We start from the raw sequence: 25,509 nt of genomic DNA, 5'->3' as shown, positions 1-25,509 counted from the left end.
TGTGTTTTACACAATTCAGATAAAAATAGCAAAACATGAGGTTATTGCGACACAAACCGTCCAGACTTCCCCAAAGTATATCTAAGTTTAATCTAGTTAAGGAACACAACCAAGTGAAGGATGCTCAAAGGCCAAAATAAAGCTGTTCAGTGCATAAACTTGACAGTCATTTATGGAAGTGATGATGCTTGCAGAAAAAAACCCCACATTAAATCGGAGATGGTTACTGTCTTAAAAATGTCAAAATGTGATAGATTTGCCCAAAATTGCAATTGCAGCACTTTAATTTGCAGAGCTGGTCGTTTTGCTGGTTGGAATCTTAGAGTTCTTTTCTGACTTGGCCTTATTGGGTGGCATATTTAATATTGCATTGTTTGTGGTAGATACTTTAATGCTGCTAATAATGCAGTGCTTATTAATTAGTTGTCATCTTGATTTTCCACCTAACATATTGCGATATTTCCTGTACAGTAATACTGGTTCATAAAAATAATACTCAGATTTTGCTGTTTGAGTTGTTAAGTATTCATGATTATGTGTTTAAAACGCAACTGCGCCATTGATTTTGATTAGAAAAATCTGTTTACAAATATATACATATTGAGACCGAATCGTACCAAAAGCTTATCAATTTTTCCCACAAGAATTAATGAATCTCAAAACATTTAGAAATGCAGCACTTTTTTTTTTTACAACCAGATACTTCCTGTTTCTCAAGGCCGATACCAATAACTTATTTATATCAATATATTTACATATTTTTGGGGATTTAGAAACAAAGGTGTATTGGACAAACTGTACAGTCCCTTTAAAAGTCAATATCTTCAATGATGGTAAAGGGCTTAAAGTCATCCAGTACAATCATTTTTATGACAAAATCACAGATCGCTTTAGCCCTCGGGTCGTCTCTGACAATCTTTTTGTGTTTTTCAAACGCTGCAGCGATATGAACAAGCCCTAGGCTTTTCTTTGCGGCTGGCTTTGGGGCAGCATCTTTAGCTGCAGACGTCTTAGGCTTTCCAAACCCCGTCATACATAGCGACAATGCTGGCATGTCAGGTGGATGATAAGGTTTGATGTGTTGAATGAAATGTTTGATGGATCATCAATAGAAGTGATTGATTAGCTCACCATAACCCACCCACAGCAAAGCACAGGTAATTTCCCTTGGCGGGTTATTGCCATCCATCCATCCATTATCTACGGCTTGTCCCTTTCAGAGTTTCGGGGGGTGCTGGAGCCTATCCCAGCTGCACTTGGGCAAATTTTATCTGTATATGTGTGATGTCCTGATTCCTCATTGGCTCGATAATTATCTGTCAACCTGAGGATTCCTGGTTCAAGCCCCACCTTTTACCATCCCAGTCACGTCCGTTGTGTCCTTGAGTAAGACACTTCACCCTTGCTCCTGATGGGTCCTGGTTAGGGCCTTGCATGGCAGGTCCCGCCATCAGTGTGTGAATGTGTGTGAATGGGTTAATGTGGAAAGAGTGTCAAAGCGCTTTGAGTTCCTTAAAAAAAGGTAGAAAAGCGCCATACAAGTATAACACATTTACCATTTAATTCATTCGATCCATACATTAGAAATTATTCATATTTACAGTAGGGAAGAGATTCATATGTCCCCATTGCCGGTGGATCTCGACAATGCACACTGCTGAAAATGATAAAAAGCGCCACTCTACTTTCCAGCTGGCACCGTGGTCAATGTTGGAATTGCCGTACAACACATTTTAAGATATTCAACACTACTGCTGTCCAGCCAGTCTTAATTTAATTCCGCTCGCTCTTCTGCTCCAGCTTTTCGGCTGCATGCATCGTCTTCCTTGAGCTCTTTACCTCTCGCGCTCAGCATCGGCTTCCTTCTGGCTCCTTTCTCTCTCCCTCTCTCCCCCCGGCGTTTACGGCCGCTGCCCTTTAATACAGTGTGAGAGGAGATTTAAATTGTGCCCAGCTGGGCGACCCACGCACCTGATAATATTTGACTCCAGCGCGCCACGCCTCGCTGCTTGCTCGCAGTCCACGCCTCCTCGCCGCCATCTTGGGCCGGGTTCCGGTGTGCCCTGCCTCGCTGTCGGAGTTCTGGCTCCGCCTCTCCACAGACACATTTTACCTTTGCAAGGTCGACAACAAGACACATAAACCCTTTGGCTCCATTTTCTCTGGTAAAAATACAACTACCTTGAAGCGTCTTCTGTAAGCTAATCATCAGAACATCTGTGCAACAGCAAGTGGGGCTTAATTAATATTTCCAAATGACTCAAACTGTACTGAATTCTGTTTAGTATTAAAGACGGTAGCAAAGGGGCAAGACTGCTTACCCTACCACTACTTTTGTTGTACGCACAGGTGAGCTTGCCCGCCAATCTAAAATAAAACTAGTTTGTTTCCAATTTAGTCATACATTATTCAACAATTTGCTAAATTTCTGTTATGGTTTGCAAGAGAGATGACAGCAGACTGACATCAGGGTGCGGTAATGTCCAATGATTTATCATATATATAGTAAACATATATACATATAATAATAATAATAATAATTAACAATACTAATAATCAATAGAATGGTGTGTGACAAAATCCAAGAGTGTATGTGTGTGACTATGTGTGCAGATTAACTGTTAAGTGTTACCGTAAATGTTGAATGAGGACGGAAGGAACGAGGCAGTCCATGGGGCATGCAGGAGATCCGGGGCGAGAGAGAGGCGTCAGAGTCGTGGGACGAGCGAGGAGTCGAGGAACAAGGGAGGCAGTCGAGATCCAGGGCAACGGAAGGAAAACAGGTACACCATGAAAAACTACTGAAACACGGGGGAAGACAAAGGACACATCAAGCCACGGAAAGGAAACAAAAATAGAGCATAAAGCTTCGCTTACGGTTCACCATATGAGAACTAAGTTCCCGCGAGGATCCCTGGGTCCAACTGTTTTTTTACGCAGCTCGCCCTCATCATTTCCAGGTGTGTAGAAAGGAAATCTTCTGCAGGCTTGTAGCTGCGTGGGCGTGCTGCTCTCAGCGCGAGCATGGGTGTGTCCGAGCGCGCTCTCAGTTGAGAGCGTGCATGTTGGTGTGGCCCGCGGTGCTTTCATCATGAGGCACAGATGAGGACGCATTGGAATGCGCCCTAGCCGTGACAATTTCAGCCAGAACAATAACGCACAATAAGCTTTAGTGTGAAATATACTTATTGAAATATTCATGGAGTGCAGGTCTTGTGCCGAATGTAGTTTTGGATTTGCTCTGCGCTTTCAAGACAACTTCAAAGATGCGTTGTCTGATATACTTACAGATGACTAAAATATGACTAAAACTCAAATACATTTTCATCAAAAGCCTATAACTAAAACTGTGGAAGTCGTTCTCTACCTGTTCCACGGATACCACGTCACAGGAGCCAGGCGTGTCGTTTTTAATGTAGATGTAATTCCAAAAACAATCTTTTCAGATGTTTTCCTCTCCAGTCTCTCCCACCCCTTCTCCTTCGCGGGCCGCTCACTGTTAAAGACAACAGATGATTAGGTCACCAGGTACAACCTGTGAAATCTAATCAGCTGCCAGCTGTGTCTCGCCGTCCAGCACATGCTCCGCCACCCTAGCCAATGCTGCTCCGCCGTCAACACCATTGACAGAGGCGGTGACCTTTGCTCCTGCAGGCGCGCTGATCACACTCTCCCTCCACAAAAACAATATTAAAAAGATGTTAAAATGAACACTCCGTCTAGACGCTAAAGTGGATCATGCCCCGCCACTCTAGCCAATGGTGCTCCGCCCTCAACACTATTGACAGAAGCGGTGACCTTTGCTCCTGTAGGCGTGCTGATCACATTCTCCCACCACAAAAACTATATTAAAAAAGCTGTAAAAATTAACACTGCATCTAGAGCCTAAAGTGGATCATGCCCCCCCACCCCACCCTCTTTTGTTCATCATGTTTTATATGTCAAGTAAATCGCAACCAATTGGGCTGTATGAATCCCCTCCCTACTGTAGGTTAAGTCCAATCCAATCCACTTTATTTGTATAGCACATTTAAACAACGTAAAGTATTGCAAAGTGCTACACAACAACATTAAATACAATATTCAAATATCCTTAGCTCCACCAATGACTGAATAAAAAATAAAACCAATATAAAAATAAATATTTAAAGGGTAAAATCAATTAAAACAAATAGAAATAAAATAAAATTTAAAAAAATAATATAAAATAAAATAAAAACAGAGGACCACACAACTCACATAGTGTTAAAAGCATTGAATTGCTTTACTTTCACAGTAAATATGTAAAACTACAGGCAATTTATTATAACTTAGGTACCACAAGGCGCCCTAATTCCTCGTTTAAATGCTGTAAAATCACAGGTGTATCTTACAATAAAGTTGTAACTTTATTGTAAAAACCTATGATATTAGAACTGTGACGTTACAGCATATAGTTGTATCTTTATTGTGACAAAGTCTAAAATCATAGCTTCTCAGTTACAGTAAATCATTGCAGAGATATTTCTCAGTAATTAACTGTAAATTATACAATAAAATTTGTGATTATTTTCCAGGGATTTGCTATGAATTTACTATAAAATGTTCAAAGTGTACATTACATTTTCTATAGAAAAAATATGGTTTTACATGACAAATACATCAACCGCTACTCTTTTCCAATGCTTTGAGCCATGTGACTTTTAAAACGGTGCGACAGATGTTTCTTCACTAACGGCCATAAAGTTTTGTATTGAACAAGTTGCTTTCAGAGACACTGAAAACGTGTGTTATTATTTGGGCTATGATGCCATCTCTTGGACGAGTTTGCTCACTGCAGGTCCTGCGGGTTGAAAATGTACTTCCTGTTTCGTTCCTTGAACCGGAATTATTCGTCTATAGCATTTCTGCTTGAAAGGATTCTTCATTCATCACTGCAAGCATAAGTACTAAACCATCCCGAGTGTGATGTCTGTAGGTGCATTAAATTCATATTTGCTATCGTAATGTAATCAAGCCAGCGATGTTAGCATTAGCAAATATGCTAACACGTTCAAAAACCGTGTTAGTATTATTAGTTACGATGGCATTCTTTTACATTGTTTCAGGTTAGCAAATTTACCAAAACTTCACTGTGTAGTTAACAAGTCTGTTTAGCTGATTGGACAGCTAGCCTCCTCAGCTAGTAGGTCCATGATGATGACTTCTGTTTTTGTCATGATCCGCTGCATGTTTGTTTAGTTTTTGACTCCCCTAGTTACTGTTTTGAGCACCCTCGGGTTTTTGTTTTAGTTGCCATGACTACAGATTGTTATCACCTGCTTCTGATTAGTGTTCGGGACGCTCACCTGCTCCTGGGCACTAATCAGAGAGCTACTTATTTCCTGCTTCTCGTCACACTTAGTCTATCTTTCTTGTTTGCCTATGCAACACATTTTGTTGAGTAAATCAATGTTTCCTGAGTCTTGTTAATGTGTTAAGCTTCGCCACAGCTACCACGCTATCAGCACGCTTTTCTGTCTTTTTGTATTTTAATGATTTATGAGGAATAAATCATTTCCTTACCTGCACCTTGCCTCCAGAGTTCCTACCTCATCTTTGGAGAACGATCCGTGCAGTAAACTGCGATTACAGTGTCAGAGTTTTGTTTGATCAACCGTTTTACTGCCTTGTTACAGGGACAGTTTGGAAACAATTAGGTATGTAAATAAATATTTACAAAATATTTCGTACCAGTGTATGTCTGCTTATGTTCTGGTGTGGTTAATTAATACAGTATATGGTGGATTATTCTGCAGTAGTACTCAATAAGTAGAGTCAACCAGACAGACCTGGATTAGAATAACATGTAAAAACAAATAAACATTATTGGGTTTCATAGAAGCAATATTCAGCTAAGAAGGGCGTATTTGCTAAAACCGAATCCTTGTGCTGCCCACTTTGACCCAAAATGCCCACTGGGGTGTTGAGGGGGGGGGGGGGGGTACTTCAATGAGGTTCAAGCATTATGCTAAAGGGTGATTATCCATTCTCAGAAGCAATAATTAGCATGTGTAGTGTCAGGATTTGTAGACGGCTCTGCACCGCGCATTTAGTTTGACAACTGTTAAACGACATTAAAGCGCCTTGAAGTGCTCATTAGTTATGCCACTTGGACATAACAATTCATACGGAAAAAAATAAGACATTCAAATTGGAAAAGAATGAAGGCTTGGAGGGAGTGTGGGGGGGACAGAAGGGGGTAGCGTTGCAGACCCATTTGCCAGGCGAGGTTGTCGTGTTTTTGCAAGAAGCCAAAAACCAAAAATGGATTCAATGAACAAGCCAAATGAAAAAGAATGAAATAATTTTCTAGTTATGGAAATAAGAACTATTGGTAGGGAAGTATTGCTGGTGGGATTCATCACATTTGCCTTTGTGTGGTCAGCGACACTGAGCTATTAAACCTTTTCTGTTAAACGTCCTCTAAGCGGCCTGCCATTTAACCTTGGTTATATTCCCTCATTATTTATTCATCAACAAAAAGATGTTCGTCTGTGCAGAATTGAATAGCTGACGCCAGTGACATATGACTAAGTGCAGCTCCTATTATAATTAGACTGCTGCTTCATCTGTTAATTTACAAGTATTAACATTTGTGGCATGGCAAAATGGTCACTGTTGATGTGCCCTCAATCAGATGGAGACCTTCATGCTGTGATGAGACACAATTGAATCCACAATTGAATCCAAGCAAGATCTTGTGGCTCTTCCTCTATGGCCGTCTTTGCAGGATTATTTTATTCATCATGCATTTGTATTCTTTATTGTTTTCTGCATGAGACTAGAATTATATTTAATAGAATGTTGGTTGTTCTGATTCAATATTGATATCGTTTATCGGTCTGATACCAGCAAAAAAAGTATCAAGTGATATTGGCTTGAATCTAAAATTGTTGTGATTTTGGACTCTTCCATTCCTTAGTTTGAGCACTTCCTGTTTATCTGATCTCCATGATTTCACATTGCTTCCACCTGCCCTTGTTTCGACGCACACCTGTTTTTCATTGATTGCTTTAGTATTTAGTCCTGCCTGCTACCTCAGTTCCTTCTGGTTAGTTTGTGTGCTACTTGCAACACGCACGTTGGTTCTTCTTTTTGTAGTCACTATTGCGAAGTCTTGCCTTAGCTTCGCGTGCGCTCTGCACGTCTATTTCTGTACTCTGCTCTCCGTGCGTTCGGCACGCCTTTTCTTTGTATTTTGTACCAGTATTATTTTATGTTTTGGATTAAATCTAATCTTACCTGCAACTCCCGCCTGTCTTGGTCCTCTTGCATCCCTGGGGTAGCAACACGCATACACCATGCCTCGCCATCGTGTCAAAAATCTCTGATATACACTCCGATACAAGCAGTTCTGCAAGGTGTTTACGTGCGTAAAGCGCGACTGCCACTTAACATCTAAATGTCCTCCAAAAAGCACACATAGTTGGTCTTTTCTTATGTTTTAGTGAAGTCATATACAAAACCCAAATCCAGTGTGTAAATCATAAATAAAAACAAAATACAATGATTTGCAAGTCCTTATCAACCTATAGTCAATTGAATAGACTGCAAAGACAAGATACTTTACGTTCGAACTGGTAAACTTTATTTTTTGCAAATATTTGGAATTTGATGCCTCCGACATGTTTCAAAAAAGCTTGCACAGGTGGCAAAAAAGACTGAGAAAGTTGAGGTATGCTCATCAAACACTTATTTGGAACATCCCACAGGTGAACAGGCTAATTGGGATCAGGTGGGTGCCATGATTGGGTATGAAAGCATCTTCCATGAAATGCACAGTCATTCCCAAACAAGGATGGGGCGAGGGTCACTACTTTGCTTATGTAGCGTGAGAAAATTGTCGAAAAGTTAAAGAACAACATTTCCTAACAAGCTATTGCAAAAAATTTAAGGATTTCACCATCTACGGTCTGTAATATTATCAAAAGGTTCAGAGAATCAGGAAAAATCACTGCACATGAGCGGCAATGCGCATGACCTTTGATTCCTCTGTATCAAAAAGCGACAAAAGTGTGTAAAGGATTCAACCATAGGGGCTCAGTAACACTTCAGAAAACCACTGCCAGTAACTACAGTTTATCGCTACATCTGTAAGCTACTATGCAAAGCGAAAAGCCATTTATCAACAACACCCAGAAACGCCCCTGGCTGCACTGAGCCCGAGCTCATCTAAGATGGACTGATGCAAAGTGGAAAGGTGTTCTGTGGTCTGAGGAGTCCACATTTCAAATTGTTTTTGGAAACTGTGGACATTGACCAAAGAGGAAAAAAAAATATCTGGACTGGTATTGGCGCAATGTTTAAAAGCCAGCATCTGTGGTAGTATGGTGGTGTATTAGTCCCCAAGACATGGGTAACTTGTACATTTGTGAAGGCACCATTAATGCTGAAAGGTACATACAGGTTTTGGAGCAACATATGTCGCCATCCAAGCAACGTCTTTTTTATGGACGCTGCTGCTTATTTCAGCAAGATAATGTAAAGCCACGTCTTACAACAGCGTGGCTTCATAGTAAAAAGAGTGCGGGTACTACACTGGCCTGCCTGTAGTCCAGACCTGTCTCCCAGTGAAAATGTGTGGCACATTTTGAAGCATAAAATACCACAATGGGGACCACGAAATGTTGAACAACTTAAGCTGTACATCAAACAAGAATGGGAAAGAATTCCACCAGAAAAAACTTTAAAAATTGGTCTCCTCAGTTCCCAAACGTTTACTGAGTGTTGTTAAAAGGAAAGGCCATGTAACACAGCGGTAAATATGCCCCTCTGCCAACTTTTTTGCAATGTGGTGCTGCCATTAAATTCTAAGATAATGATTATTTGCAAAAAAATTAAGTTTGCTTTCTTATTTCTTTTCGAGCCCTGCTATGAGGGGGCGACTTGTCCAGGGTGTACTCCGCCCGATTGTAGCTGAGATAGGCACCAGCGCCCCCCACCACACCAAAGGGAATAAGCGGTAACAAATGGATGGATGGAAATTAAGTTTCTCAGTTCAAACATTAAAATATCTTGTCTTTGAAGTCTCTTCAATTAAATATAAGTTGAAAAGAATTTGCAAATCATTGTGTTCTGTGTTTATTTACGATTTTCACAACGTGCCAACTTCACTGGTTTTGGGTTTTCAACAAGCTCCATGTAGCTAAGATATGTATCTTAACTACATTTTCCAGTAGCTGGGCAGTTGCTCAGCTGCGTTTATAAGGAGTAGCCTTTCCAGTAGCTCATAACAGACACGCTCTTGTCACATGACGACGAGGGAGTTGGAGACAGAGGGACGCTTCAAGCTGACGACGCCGAATAAAAAAATATATACTTGAAAATGGCAGAGGAATTTTCTTTCGCAGATTAGATTTTTCCTTCAGTGATGAAGATGATGTGCAGGAAACCCACAATAATGTGTGTCCTTGGCCATGTCTAGACAAATGTATGTGTTTTGAGAAAACAATGTTCAAAACCTTAGATTTTAGTTGTTTACTCTGGAAACCAAAGTCATAACTGCTCTCTTCATCGAATACGTCCAACACAAATTTAGGAACACACATTAAGGTGAGTTGAGTTCATGGAAAGTTTTACTGCACATGACCAAACAACATAGGGATACAGTAGATGCCGTATTTTGTTAGAGAAAATGAATAACGTTATAGAGGTGGGCCAAAGAAAAGGCAAACTGTGCTGCGACCCCTAGAGGTAGCTGTAGGGTGTCCCCAGCTAAATGACAGATAGTTAAAAGTAATGGACCCTTACTGGGTCCATTTGTACACTCTCACTTACATTAACATAGATGTTATAGATGTGGTCCCATAGATATAAATACATTAAATGTAGCTTTGACGTAGCAAGCTGATTTTGCCGTGTAGCTTGTAGTGTAGCTTGCTACAATGTTCCGTATATAGCTTCCCCGGTATCTTAGCTACATTAAATCGAGAGTATCTTGTAGCTTAGCTCCGCCCTGAGATCAGTAGGTCGTGAGTTCAAACCGAGTCATACCAAAGACTATAAAACATGGGACCCATTACCTCCCTGCTTGGCACTCAGCATCAAGGGTTGGAATTGGGGGTTAAATCACCAAAATGATTCCCGAGCGCGGCCACCGCTGCTGCTCAAGGCTCCCCTCTCCTCCCAGGGGGTGGAACAGGGGGATGGGTCACAAACAGAGAGTAGTTTTACCATGTGTATGACTACTTTAACTTTAACTTGACTACATTTTCCAAGTAGCTTACCCATCACTGACTGTAGGTCCTTTTTTTTAGTTCTATGGTTATCGCGACTTCACAATTTTGCAGTCAATATGCTAAAACAAAATTTTAAACACCACAGTTGGTGTTAAAACCCATGTACTTGCTGTAAATGTGTGTGTGTGTGTGTGTGTGTGTGTGTGTGTGTGTGTGTGTGTGTGTGTGTGTGTGTGTGTGTGTGTGTGTGTGTGTGTGTGTGTGTGTGTGTGTGTGTGTGTGTGTGTGTGTGTGCGTGTGTATAAGGAGAAGGAGGAGAATGTGAGGATAATTTAATTATGGAGCAGATAGAGAAGGTTGCCGGGGTTAATATCCTGCATGCACTCTGTTCCTCCCAGGACACACTAATTGCTTTAAGCACATTAGAAACTTTATAGACTGCGATGGCCTTTTATGGCATTACGTTCCTGCTCGTAACTGTCTGTCTCTCGCTCTCTTTCTCGCTATCTGTCTGTCTCGTTCTCAAACGTAACTTCATCTGCCCATGCTGAAGGCTGTGTAAATTTGATGAGATTTGTGCATTGAGACGCCTCCTTGTCGGAAGCTTGATTGGCAGGTGATTAACTCATCTTAACCCACAAGACTCCTTCATCGTCGCAATAAATGACGCCACATAAGTTTCTCTTGAGGAGTCGTTGAAGGAAAGGGGTTGCAGAAAAAAGAAGCGGAGCATCCTCACTCTCCCTGAGATCAATCCTCTGTTCACACTGCTTCTCTATTTTCACTGCCACCCCTCTTAATGACAATGGAGGTGAATGGGAGGAGTTATTAAAAAGACTTCACTTTTCTCCAGGGACTGCTGAAGAGGAATTATACTCAACTAAGTGCACTTATAGCTACACTTAGGAGTTATTTCACATTTCTGCCTTCATAAATCCACATTCTCTGCAGCAATGACGGCGGTGGAAAAATCATTTCTGGCCCATAAAGTATTTTGGTGTTTCTCCCTCCCTTTTATTTATATCTTTTTCTAAGAGGGATTTGCTGGGAGATTTTCATTAAAGGCTTTGGGCATGCAGGGGGTGGAGGGGTGTGCGAAAATTACAGATTGTGAAGCAGAACAGAGAGGACAAGCTCGAGATGATAATGAAAAAAGATGTGTTGGCTGACAGGCAAAAAGAAGGACAGCTGTAGAGGCCGTGTGCAGATTATTGATTTAAATTAACCCTTGTCAAGGCATGTGCCATTAAAAAAAATGCTGAATCTCATTCTTTGAGGCCCCTGTCAGCCCCCCCCACCCTTCATACGGGGACCCTGACTATACATGCTTGTGCATACCACATATGAACAGATTGCAACCCCTTGTCATTGCAATTATAAAAACAACATTGCTATTTGTTTGTGCTGGTTTGAGCTGTTAACATTTTAGTGTGTGGCATTACGGTTTTTAAGTTATTCTAAAATATATTTTTTGACTTGTGATGTCATCCTGTCCCCTGTCGTTGTCAACACCTCACCAAAACTTTCCCATTTTGTCTTTATGATATGAACGTGTTATAGTTTTTATCTTATTAGCATATTATTTTTCATCGTGATGCACTCCCAACCATGTCAAAATCTCTATCTCACACAAGGACATGAAAAAATATGAATATGGTTAGATATTTAGAGAAAGTGAATAAAAAAATATTTGTATCTTTAATTATGATCATGATTTCTGGTTATGTTAGGCCAGTAGAGAAGGCCTTGCTGTCCCTTTAACCCCTGTTAAAACGTTAATAACATAAAAACTAGGGATGTCCGGTAATGGCTTTTTTTTTTGCCGATATCCGATATTCCTTTTTTTTTTTTTTTTTTTTTGGGTGTTCTTTCCAGCTTTTCAGGCGAATCTTATTGTTGATGTAGATGCCTATATCGGCTGTTCAGATTTACTTTACAAAAGAGAAGTGTAGGATACTTCTCTTGTTGCTGTCACATAGGGGTCGCATTTTAATGCGGGATCGTTCCTCCAGTGCAAACACGGACACTCTGGACAAAAACGTAAAGGTAGGAAATGATTTAATGAATAATGCACCGTATTAAACTGACAGCGAAAAACAAAAGAAAAGCGTGCCGAACGCACGGGAAGCCAAGGCAACAACTTTAGCTCACAGTCGAGAACAAGAACATAAATGTGACTGTTGCTTACCGCAAACAAGGAAGCCAGGACGAGTGATCAAAAAGGCAGGCTTAAATAGTGTCTCATGATTAGATACAGGTGTGTCCCAAACAGAGACAGGTGCAAATCATGTAACCATGGTGTCATATTTTTTATTTATTCTACAATCATGTATTGTGTCTGACTGGAGTTGTCGAGGTTGCCCCCTTACCTTAGCGACAGTGATGTAATAGGGACTTTCCTATTAAATAGAGGAGGCGCGCGGGCTTTTTTTTTAGAATGTAGTTTGGATCTGTAACTAGAGTACAGCCAAAACACATGTCTCCTCATGGGCTCTATTTAACTCTGTCTCTGCATGATTCCTTGTTTCTTGTCCGATTAATAGATGTCATCAGTGTTTGAAACTGACATCTTCTTGGTCCTTTTAGCCGGATTCCAACACTTCTGATGATTACAGCCGGGTGAGTAAAATCAGAAGACCATGGCACCCACATCTCCCATTGAGGAACTGATTTTCTTCACCCCAGGCTGGGATCGGGAGGGCTGATGGGAACCGAGGACAAGAGGAAGGAATGCAGATTTCAGTGAGTACGTTTTGAATTACAAAGAAAAAATAGCGTGTGACTGAGGGTTACGACGCATAGAAGAAAAAAGGCATGTAACTTAGGTTTACGAAGCGTAGAAAAGGCGTGTAACTAAGGGTTACGACGCATAGAAAAAGCATGTGACTAAGAGTTACGACGCAAAAACAAACCCTGTGAATCCTCGGCTCTAATAGGTAAAAAGGCCTAAGAATCAGAAGGAAGGCAGATTCTACAAAGAATGAAAGCTCTGTAAGATTCAACATTGAAAATAAGCCAAATCAAGGACCACGGAATCCAAGTAAAAACCGACAATTCTGAAACAGAAGAGGCCATAGAACGACGTCTGAGTCTGCGGGAACAGAAAATTTAGTAAAACGAGTATGAAAGGTGAAAAAGTGAGAGTGTCTGGGAGTGATCGCCAAAGTTGTGAGAAGTAATAGTGGGTGTGGAAGTCGGATGCTTCCGGGTTCTCGGGACCACCAAGGACAGACATGACAGGCTTTTCAAAGTTTGACAAGTTTTTATTTTCCCCAATAATGTGCAGAGTCTTTGAATGCTTTTCAGCAATTGTCTCTCGTTCCTCTCGCGCAGGGGTCGGGAACGTTTTTGGCTGAGAGAGCCAAGAAGCCAAATATTTTAAAATGTATTTCTGTAAGAGCCATATAGTATTTTTTTTAATACTGAACACAACTAAACACCTGCATTTTTAAGTAAGAGCAACATTTCTAGACTACAATAGGTCTCTTATTCTTTGTAATAACATTGTTATTCTGAAGCTAACTGTGGAGGGGGGCGTGGCCTGCGGGCCTGCAGCGAAGTGGGGTGTTGCCAGGATCAGCCTCAAAATCAGCGACAGGTGCGTAGATGGCCCATCTGGGACTTGTTATCTAATCACCTGCCGCTCGGTTATAAGCAGCAGCCAGGAGGAGAGACGGGGTTGGAGCTGGAACCAAAGCACAAGCGAGGACTAAAGACAAAAACTGAAAGACTTATTTAAAAAAAAAACAATATTGTAACCCTGAAACAGGCTCTCATGTCGGTGCTTGGTGGTCTGAAGAACCCCCAGGAGGGCAAGCCCCACACTAACCAATAGTAAATAAATAACTTCCTACCATTAACGCAACTTCTTTAAACAAGTGCGGTAGAAAACGGAGGGATGGATTAGAAATGTATGAGAATGTTTTATATTTTGAACATTATTTTAAACACTGTGATTACAAGTGGAATTATTCATTACTTATCGTGTTAAGCAATGTCAGCTCAGTTTTATCCGAGAGCCAGATGCAGTCATCAAAAGAGCCACATCTGGCTCTAGAGCCATAGGTTCCCTACCCCTGCCCTCGCGTGTGCTCCAGCCTCCTTCTGCTTCCCGACTGCTGCCTTTAACAGAGCGACAGGTAATTAGACAAACACTTCCAGCGGTGTCATCCACTCACCTGTCACCAAGTCACCAATCTCGAAGCCGGTCCTGCCACACCCCTACTTCGCTGCAAGTGCGCAGGCCACGCCCATCACAGTGGGTTATTGTGGAAACTCTAGGTAAGACACATCCACTGGGGGATAAACTTCCAGCAGAAGCGACATGTACCACAATAATAAATTAAACCACTATCTTACAACAAAGACAGAAGTAATCCTTATAAGTTCGGCTCTGTAGGGGACAACGGATTACTCCAAATTCTCAAAATGGGAAAAGGGACAAGTAAACCAAAGGTTGGTCCAAAAGACAAGTTAAAATGTAAAGACTGGAAAGCAGTAGAAAAAAGAAATCCAGACATACTGAAACCAGACCTCAAAACATGAATTTACTGGTAGTAGGTGATATTGTCAAAGTAGGTGATATATTAAAGCTGCGGGAATCAATAATACAAACATTGCGGAAATTAAAAAAAGAAACTGGCCAGAATAGGGTGGGAACACTTGGAGTGCTGGATGAGGATGGCTCAAAGTGCTAAGGAACAGAAAGAGAGGGAAAGAAAAGGAACAGAAGAGGGAAAAGAAAGGGCTAAGAGAGATGAAAGTTAAAAGTAAAGTACCAATGATTTTCACACACACTAGGTGTGGTGAAATTTGTCCTCTGCATTTGACCCATCTCCTTGTTCACCCCCTGGGAGGTGAGGGGAACTGTGGGCAGCAGCAGTGGCTGTGCCGGGAAGCTTTTGAGATAGGCCCAGTTAAGAGAAGAAATAGGCAAATTGTAGGGGAAGATAGTGAGGAAGAGGTACAGACAGAAGCCACCACACCCAGCCCTTCAACAATAACAACATGTAGATGAGCGTTAAACCAATTAAAAAATCCACCGCCATACAATGAAAGTGTATCGGAACAACCAACAGTAAGATCAAAAAGGGACCCAAACAGAACGCAGACCTGAAATGTTTTTTTTTTTACAATCTATTCCAACCAAAATATTAGATAACAATGACAACAACAGCATTTATACCCTCCTACATGTTGGTGTTGTGGGAAAGAAGGACACTTTGTACAAGACTGTCCTTAGAAAAAAAAAAAAAACAACGATAAAGGTTACTTAGCATTACTGGGTCAGGAGACATCCAAATCTCCAAAGACCGCACCAAAAGACAAAGAAAATGATCAGCGTGATCATAAGGACACACTAAGTTATGAGAACTTAAGTAAACAAACAGCAAGTAAATAGAAATAATAATTGAAATAAATGTCAAAGAAATCAATAAGAATAATTAAATGCAAAATGGAATAAACCAATGCGTACGACAGATAATGTTAAAATAATGAAACAAATAAAAACCTACATTAATAACTATAATAAGAGTCGATATGTATAGCATGATAAAGTGATATAAATGTTTATAGGCAGAAAAAAAGGAAAAAGAAAAACGCTCTTCGAGTGTTCGCCTTATTTCTTGGGATGTGCACGCACACACACACACAAAACTTTGGGTTAGTCTGTGTGTGGCAATTGGGAGTGGAGGTTTGAAAATGAATTTATTATGCCCGATATAATTCGTAGGTTGTATTATTTATTTATTTTTTTTAGACATTTGCAATTACACCATACATCTGGGTGCTGAGCTAAGATAAGATAATGGCATAAGATAGAATATAAAAAGAGGCATGGCAATCACAACAGCTATCAGTTACCTTTAGACTTTTGATAGTATAATGCAATTAATAAACGAACGAGAATAAATGCATGTTTTTGTTCTGTAGAATATTGCACACGACAGGAAGTTACAGAGCACAAATGAAAAGTGTGGCATGACAGCATGCTGGAATGTAACTGACGGACACAAATGATAGTTTAAAAAGCCCAAGACGCAAGAATCTGTAAAATAATGACATTTAAATGATGTGCTGGGTAAATAGCACTATTTTCTCAGTCGGTGCAAGTGCAAGAGAATGACTATAACCATTACGATTTGCTTTGAATATTGTTGAATAATAATTACAAATAAAAATTATAAAGAAATTGAAGAATGTCTCTTCTGAGTTATAAAATTATAGTTTAATTCACTCATAGACAGTTTTAGTGGGTTTAAAATGTTACTTAAAATTACATGAAGTAATAAATATATTATTTGAATTAGGATTATTGAGTACTGTTTATTAGGACGATAAATGCTGTAATTTTAAACATCATATGCAGGATTTGGACACATTTGACAGTGATTGATATCAATAATGCATTCTTTTCGGTACCAATACATAAAGAAAGTCAATTATGGTTTGGATTTACTTATAAAGAAAGTCAGACAATCTATCCACAAGCAATTTGCATGCAAGCATGTCCAAATTCAACCCTCCAGAAGGAGGACAAAAGTCCTGATATACGTAGATGACATATTATTAACATCACCGGATAAGGAAACCTGTAGAAAAGATACCTTAGCATTATAAAATCATCTACATTGTGAAGGACACAAAGTAAGCAAAATAGAAGTCCATTTGTGCAAAATAGAAGTAAAATATTTCAGACATTCTCTAAACAAAGATGGATGCACTATTGTGGGAAGCAGAAAAACAGCAGTACTACAAACACCAAAACTACAAACAAAGAAGCAAATTATGTCATTTCTAGGATTTACTAATTACTGTAGAAGTTAGATACCAAATTACGCTGAAATAGTAGTTCCTTTAAGTAAATTGATGTATGAAAAAGGTCTAAAATTCCACTCTACACCTGTAGAGTGGAATTTAGAAGTTAAAGCAGCATTTTGTGAAATAAAAATAGAATAGGACTTGCGGTTGTTACAGAAACTGAAGTTTTGAAAGCTATCAAATGACAATCAAATTACGCAATGCAAGCTGCACAACTAGTTGCACTGAAGCATGTAAATTAGTGAAAGATCAAAATGTTACAATACACACAGATTTCTCAACAGTACACATATTTGCACAACACTGGCAAAATAGAGGAATGATAACGTCAACAAGTAAACCTGTAACACATGGAGAACTATTAAAAGAATGATTAAAAGCGGTACAGTTACCAGCTAAAATAGCAATGTGAAAATGTGCGCCACACATCAACGGAACGGACGCATAATCACGTTTGCGGACAGAACAGCAAAACAAACAGCGGAACAAGAAATACAAGTTTTTAAACTACAAACTAGTGACATGAATAATGATATACTAAAAGGAATGCAACAACAAAGTACTCCAAAATAAAACGATAAAAAATAATAATAATAATAAAAAACATTATTGTCTGGTCATAGTAGATGCATTTTTAAAGTGGGTAGAAATATTTCCCAAAGGAAAAGCAGATGTGCTAACAGTAGGAAAAGCATTATGCAAAGATATAATACCGAGATAGGGTAGAACTAAATCTGTACAGTCACAATGGACCTCATTTTGTAAATTAATTAATCAAAAATAAAAAACTATTTAACCAACAGGAAGCAATATGTGAAGATGTGTTAAAATATGTCAAAACGGCTAGATATATCTTGTGGTGTACCCCAGGGATCAATACTGGGACCAAGATTGTTTAATCTTTAAATAAACGACATTTGTAAAGTTACAAAGGAGTAAAGTTAGTTTTATTTGCAGACAACACAACTGCTTTCTGTTCAGGAGAGAACATACAGAAGATAATACAAATAATAACAGGAGAAAGGAACAAATTAAAAAAAATGGTTTAATAAAAACAGACTATCTTTAAATCTCAGTAAAACTAAAATAATGCTATTTGGTAACAGTAGAAAAGAGCATCAGACACGAATACAAATAGACGGAGTAGATATTTAAAGGGTAAAAGAAACAAGATTTTGGGGAGTATTAATAGATGATGAAATGAACTGGAAATCTCATATACAAAACATACAACATAAGGTGGCAAAAAACATTTCAAATATGGGGAAATAACTACAAATGTGCGCTACATTCGTTAACCGTGTTATAAAAAAGATCAATTAGACTGATACATAATGTTGGATATAGAGAACATACAAACCCTTTATTTTATTGAGTCAAAAATATTAAAGTTTGGTGATTTGGTAAAATTGCAAACAGCTAAATTTATGTACAAAGCAAAGTATAACCTGCTACCAAAGAATGTACAACAATTCTTCTCAATTAAAGAGGAGAAATATAACCTTAGAGGGAAAATCTAATTTAAAACATTTGTATGCACGTACAACACTTAAAACCTTTAGCATATCAGTATGTGGAATTAAATTATTGAATGGATTAAGTAAAGAAGTTAAACATTGTACTGATATGATTCAGTTTAAGAGGCTGTTCAAATTAATAGTGCTTACAAAGTACAAAGAAGAATTATGAGAAACACTTTCAACCTTATTGATAATAAGATATTCATGCATCTCAGTATGTTAATAATGACTGAATTAATTGATTAAATATTACAAAACTGTTGTGTATACTAATTCACAGATGTTATTTTATTATTAAAAAGGTCAGTAAATGAGTCTATATATTTGCAAACGCATCTGAAGTGGGTAAGGGGAAGGATTAAATACTTAAATGCTTCTTCCTACACCTTTTCGGACATGATATAAAGTGAAATTATATGAAACTGTGAAATACTGTGTGTTCATTTTTGAAATAAAACATAGAAAGAAAGAAATAATATAGGATCATTATTCCACATAGATGTAAAAAACCCCTGTGCTTGTCTTTCTCAAAGTGCAGGACTAGTGGAAGGGAAAATGTAACAATTAAAAACAGACCAAAGAAATGTATGGAAGAAACAAAACGTCCATGGACACAATGTACGGATTTACTAAAATTGTACATGAACATTACAAGTACAGCCGCATTAAACGACAAACAGGAAAAGCTAAGGCAAGAACGGACTATGCTGTCTGTTTGATAGATCTGACCCTAAAACCCAAGTCCAAATATAACAACTTGTGTTCCATGGATAGTCTCATGGGCCTACAATGAATCACTGATGTTTTCGGTAGCTCCCAATACAACCATTACAACACTATTTCCTGTAAGAAACTTAAAAGGATTCCCACCACGGGAACAGACTGGCTAAATTACCGGTGGTTAACTCAAATGCTATCCAATACAAAGGAAATGGGACACTGGTCACTGTATATATATTATATAATAGTATACAATATATACATTATTATACTTATTTTGTGTCCGGTTTTGTATTTGGTTTGTATGCTTGTGAATCTGGGCTATCCATTAAGTAAATACTACTTATTATGTTGAAGGGGGCAGGAAATATAAGATTTTCTTTCATTCTGTTCCTTGTCAAGCATAGGTGTGTAAATATGTGTTTAGTTGCTAAAGTGTAATTGTCTATTGATAATGAATGAATGAATGAATTACTTGCCCCGGGAGATAGCGAAGAAGCTAAGTTCTTTAAAAGTCAAATAACTCTGAAACATCAAGGCCCAAATCTAGTGTTAACCATATCACTCCTTGATGGACAAAATAGACCACCCAATGCCACACTGTTCAAAACATCCAGATGGGGTTTTCAATTATGGGCATGGTCAAGTAGACTACACCCATATTTCCCGATGATTGTTTGCATAAATCAAACCATGCGCAACACCAAACAACCCAGAGAGAACACCTATACTAAACGCGCTGGAGTCACAGTTGGAAGCGTACCATTTGATGATGTGTATAAATGGTTCAAAATAACAATCGGTGTGTCATAATTGGTTCCTACTTTGGCTGTTAATTGGTTACTCATGACAAAAAAAGTTTAATTGAAGTAATCAGCAAAACAACTCCTGAATGGAATTGCACTACATGGGACAAAATGTACTCTGTAACCAAAGAAACAAAGCAGAAACCAATATTTCATAAACATGTGACAAAAGCGAAAATACACCTGCATTAACATGCTAGGCTCTGGACAACAGTCAGATAGATAGATAGATAGATAGATAGATAGATAGATAGATAGATAGATAGATAGATAGATAGATAGATAGTATTTTATTGGGAATCGTATCATCAGACAACTGCTTACACATAGTAAATGTATTATTATTTTTACGAGAATTTTTAACACGCCTGAACAGTTTGATACCTGAACATTGGAAAATAACTACACGTAATGTAAACTGCAAAGTGTTGGAGATCCAACTTATATCGATGCAATAGGTATCCCCAGAGGTGTACATGGCGAGTACGAATTGGTGAACCAAGTTGCGGCTGGATTCGAATCATCCGTCTGCTGGTGGTGTACGATTAACAAGAATGTTGACAGAATAAACTATGTCCACTACAAAATACAGAGATTAAGAAATTGGACACACTTGAAGTCATTGCTGATCATCTCGCCGCAACCTCCCTTATGGCCTTTTAAAACCGTATGGCGCCAGACATGTTGTTAGCGGAAAAAGGAGATGCGTGTGCAATATTGGGTGAACAGTGTTGCACTTCATACCAAACTACACTGATGCAGAAGATAGCCTGACCAGAGCACTGGACAGCCTTCGCACCCTCAAACGATAAAAATGGAAGAGCACTCATTTATGTGGGATGGATGGTTGGATGTGTTCGGCAAATACAAGTCCTTGGTATCATCAATTCTAGTATCTATGGCTATGTTTGCAGTAATACTGACGTCGCGGGGAAGTTGTTATATTCCCTGTCTGCGTTCTCTGCTTAACCGTTTGATCACCACAGCAATTAGCCCAGCAGATGATAGAACTGTTCAGATGCACCTTCTGGCGGACGACAAGAAAGATGAATTTGATGACAATGATACCTGCCTGGACGGTGTTCCTGATCCGTTTTCAGGCCCTGGTGACTATATGTATAGAAAAAATATAAAAATATGATCATCATCATCATCGTCATCATTTATTTGTATTCCTTTCATGAAAATGCATATTTACAAGCCATGTACAATTGACACTTTCATTGTTTTTTTTGTTTTACTTTCTTATACATTTCCATGATCAGAAAGGAGCAGATGGAAGAATTATATTCTTATATTTATCTGCCCCTTTTTTAACACAAATTACAGCATTTTAGATGACTTTATAACTGTTCCCTCCACCAACACCCAAACTCCAACATACTTTTCCATTTTCCTTTAAGCACTTTCACAATGACACGTCCAATCTAAATCAAAACTCAGTTTGATATAATTTCAGTTTTCTCTTTTTATAACCCTTTTTAAATACAAATATATTCTTACAGCTTTTTAAGTCTTTGTTTAGAGAATTCCATGCTTTCACACCAACAACAGACAAGCACATTTGTTTCAAATTTGTTCACGCTCTTGGATGTTTAAAGTCATACGGCCTTCTGTGGTTCTCATCTTCAGATGTGAACACAAATAACTTTTGTATGTCCTTCGGAAGAACTTTATTTCTCGCTTTGAACATCATTAATAGTGTATTCAATTCTACAATGTCTTTTAGTTTTAGTAATCCTGACCTAATGAAGAGTGGATTTGTGTGGTCTCTATATCCTACTTTAAAAATGATTCAAATTGCTCTTTTCTGTGAAAGAAATAAAGGCATTATGTTTCTATGATATGTATTTCCCCATATTTCTGCACAATAATTGAAATAAGGTAGAATAATTGAGCAATATAACATTCTCATTGTGTTGTATGGAAAACTATATTTAACCTTGTTCAAAATAAATAAGCTTTTAGATACCTTATTTTTCACATGCATTATATGAGCTTTCCATGTCAACTTTTCATCTAAGATGACCCCAAGAAATCTGATTTCAGACACCTTCTCAATTTTCACATTGTTTATGGATAAACTAACTTCTATCTTTCTTTTATTACCGAATACCATATACTTAGTCTTTTCCAAATTTAAAGATAATTTATTTATATCAAACCACAATTTTAGTTTAACCATTTCCTTTTCAATATTATTAGCTAAAAATTTCGAGTCATCTCCTGAACAGTATAAATTTGTATCGTCTGCAAATAATACGCACTGTAAAATTTTCGAAACCTCACAAATATCATTTATATATAAAGTAAAAAGTTTGGGTCCTAAAATAGAACCTTTTGGAATTCCACATTCAATATTCATACATTCTGACCTATGATCATCGATCTCAACATATTGCTGTCGTTGATGTAAATAACTGGTTAACCAGTCCAGTGCAACTCCTCTGACTCCATAAGTATATAATTTAGAAATGAGAATTTGATGATCTACAGTGTCAAATGCCTTCTTTAAATCAATGAACACTCCTATTGTGTATTTATTTTGATCAACTGCAGTTGTAATCTCTTCAATAATGTTCATGATCGAAATCCATACTGATTTTCATTTAATAATTTATGTTTTTCAATAAAACAGATTGTAGCTGAGATAGGCGCCAGCGCCCCCCGCGACCCCGAAAGGGAATAAGCGGTAGAAAATGGATGGATGGATGGATGGATGGAATTTATTAACAAACCGTTTTTCAAGCACTTTTGAAAATTGAGATAAGAGAGATACTGGTCTATAATTACCAAATGTATGTTTATCTCTGGTTTTAAATATAGGTCTAACCTTAGCTGTTTTCATACTGTCTGGGAAAACCCCTACTTTAAAAGAACAATTAATTATATAATGCAATGGTTTAACAATGCAATCAATTGTGTTTGTTATTATACTCATGTCAATGCCCTCATTGTCTATTGAGGTCTTGTCTTTTAGTTTGTAAACCACAGATAATATTTCATTCTCAGTCACTTCACTAAGAAACATTGACTGCATAACCCTATTTTCCCTTTTCCAGACATCCCCTGATTGATCATTAGCTCTAGGTATTTTGTTTGCTAAGCTAGGTACTACATTTACAAAGAATCGCCCCCCGCGACCCCAAAAGGGAATAAGCGGTAAAAAATGGATGGATGGATGGATGATTCAATTCATTGACAATTTCATCTTTGTTTTCAATTAACATATTCATCCATCCATCCATCCATCCATCCATCCATTTTCTACCGCTTATTCCCTTTCGGGGTCGCGGGGGGCGCTGGCGCCTATCTCAGCTACAATCGGGCGGAAGGCGGGGTACACCCTGGACAAGTCGCCACCTCATATTATCTTTTTTAAAACATCTAGGTAGTTCTGTTCGCCTTGTCCTATTCCCTGTTGCTTTATTTAAAATATTCCATGTAGCCTTTATGTTATTTTTATTTTCATGCAACATTCTTTTGTAATATTCCCTTTTTGCTTGTCTCAATATATTGGTCAACTTGTTTTTGTAGTTTTTATATCGTTTTTCAGCATTCTCTGTTCTTGATTTGATAAACTCCTTATAAAGTCTATTTTTCTTTTTACATGCATTTTTCAAACTGTTTGTCATCCAAGGTGCATTATTTTGCCTTTGTTTGGATTGCATGGAACCTCAGGACAATGCTTGTTATACAGAGTAATATAATGTTTAAGAAAAGAATCATAGGCAGTATTTATATCGTCTGTGTACACCTCTTTCCACTCTTGTTTTAATAGGTCATCCCTAAAGTTGTTATTATGGTTGACACTTCTTTTACTCTTAAGTATTTGATAGTACGTTCTTTTAGGGAATTGATAGTCAAATATTGCAAATATAGGCAGATGATCACTTATGTCATTTATCACTACCCCAGTAGTGATGTGAATCCCTAAAACCTTTTTAAAGATATTGTCTATTAAGGTTGCACTAGTTGTGGTTATTCTACTAGGCTTTGTAATTAATGGGTACATCCCTTTTTCATATAATATCTCTAAACAATCTGATGTTTGTTTATGTGAATCCTCCTTTAGAAGATCAATATTATAATCTCCACAAATTACAATAGTTCTATTTTTATTTAAACCATTAATCATTTCCTCTAATTTATCCATGAAGGTTTCCACTTTTGATCCCGGTTTTCTATATACACATGCAACAACAATGTTTCTGTTTTGTTGTAATTCTATCTCAACAGCTACACACTCCAGTAAATCATTTACGGCCATTGTCATACATTTAACTGGTCTGCATTTAAGTTCATTATATATATAGAGGGCCACCCCTCCTCCAGTCCTATTGTCTCTGCTAGTGACATACAGATCATAGTCCTTTAATTTCAGATCAACCTCCTTGTCTTTCTTTATCCAAGTTTCAGATAAAGCAATGACTTTAAATCTACCTTTAAGTGACTCTAAAACATCTTTGATTTTAGCAAAGTGTTTTGGTAGACTTCTACAATTAAAATGAATCAAAGAAAATGTATTTTCTATGCTTGCGTCATCAAGTTGTTCCTCGGTATAATACTGGCGAGAATCCTTAACATGCTTAAATATATGCGTCTCTGGATCCACTTCATTCCGAAAATCAAATGTGCCACTTTCTGTGTAATCAACACTTGAAAGGGCTTTAGTCTTGAAAGAAAGAGTCATGAGTTCCTTACAGGAGATCCAATTATCATGCAAAAAAAGAAAAAAACAAAAATGAAAAATGCACTCACTATTTTCATTTGTACTGATCCAGGTCTTTCAATGTTCTCATCACAATCACTTTGGCTTGTTCTGGTGGTCCGTTTGTCCGGATGAAAACTTTTCCATTCCTGGTACAGGTCGATTGGATTTTATTTTGCTTTTTGAGGATCCGGCTTGTCCAAGCAATTTCCACATTTTTCTTTGTCAGGTGCTCATTTAGATAAACTCCAGTGCCTTTAAGTTTTTTAGCTGCCTTCAAAATGTCCACTTTGTGCTTTCTATTTGCAAACGTGACGATGACTTTAGGCTTGTTTTTTTTGTCCTTACTTGGAAAAATGTGACATGCTGATATGTGCTGACTCTCCAGAGGAATATGTTTACTCTTCATGTAGCATACCACTTGTTGCTCCAAGGTGTCAAGCTCCTCAGATGGTGCATCCTCACCATGCTTGTCATCAGGTGGGCCAGCAACCCGGGCATAACTCCGATGCCTGGTCTCCAGGCCGGTGACCACAAGGTCATCAGCTCTGGAATACTGTTCCAAATCATCCACTCTTTGTTCTAAGAGCTCAATCCGTTCATTCTTGTTTTGGATGATAGCATTTAACTGCCTGATCTCCTCCATGAGGCCTGTCAGTTTCCTCTGTTGTTCCACCACTTCACTGAGTTCCCTTGACATAAAGTTTAGGGAATCTTTAATTCCCACCATT

At 38.4% G+C, this 25,509-nt stretch overlaps 1 long non-coding RNA gene across 1 annotated transcript; it reads right to left on the bottom strand.

Moving 5' to 3' along the window:
* Positions 1-1,546: 1,546 nt before the first annotated feature.
* LOC133561416 (uncharacterized) lies at positions 1,547-3,011 on the bottom strand. The gene is made up of 2 exons (XR_009808686.1): positions 2,878-3,011; positions 1,547-2,801 (listed from the first exon to the last, which is right to left on the bottom strand). It is a non-coding gene; the product is annotated as an uncharacterized LOC133561416 (long non-coding RNA).
* Between the last annotated feature and the right edge of the window lie 22,498 nt (positions 3,012-25,509).

The sequence above is a fragment of the Nerophis ophidion genome, linkage group LG11 (assembly GCF_033978795.1).
Source record: "Nerophis ophidion isolate RoL-2023_Sa linkage group LG11, RoL_Noph_v1.0, whole genome shotgun sequence".
NCBI classification, from domain to species: Eukaryota; Metazoa; Chordata; class Actinopteri; order Syngnathiformes; family Syngnathidae; genus Nerophis; species Nerophis ophidion.
This window is presented reverse-complemented; position numbering and strand designations above follow the sequence as displayed.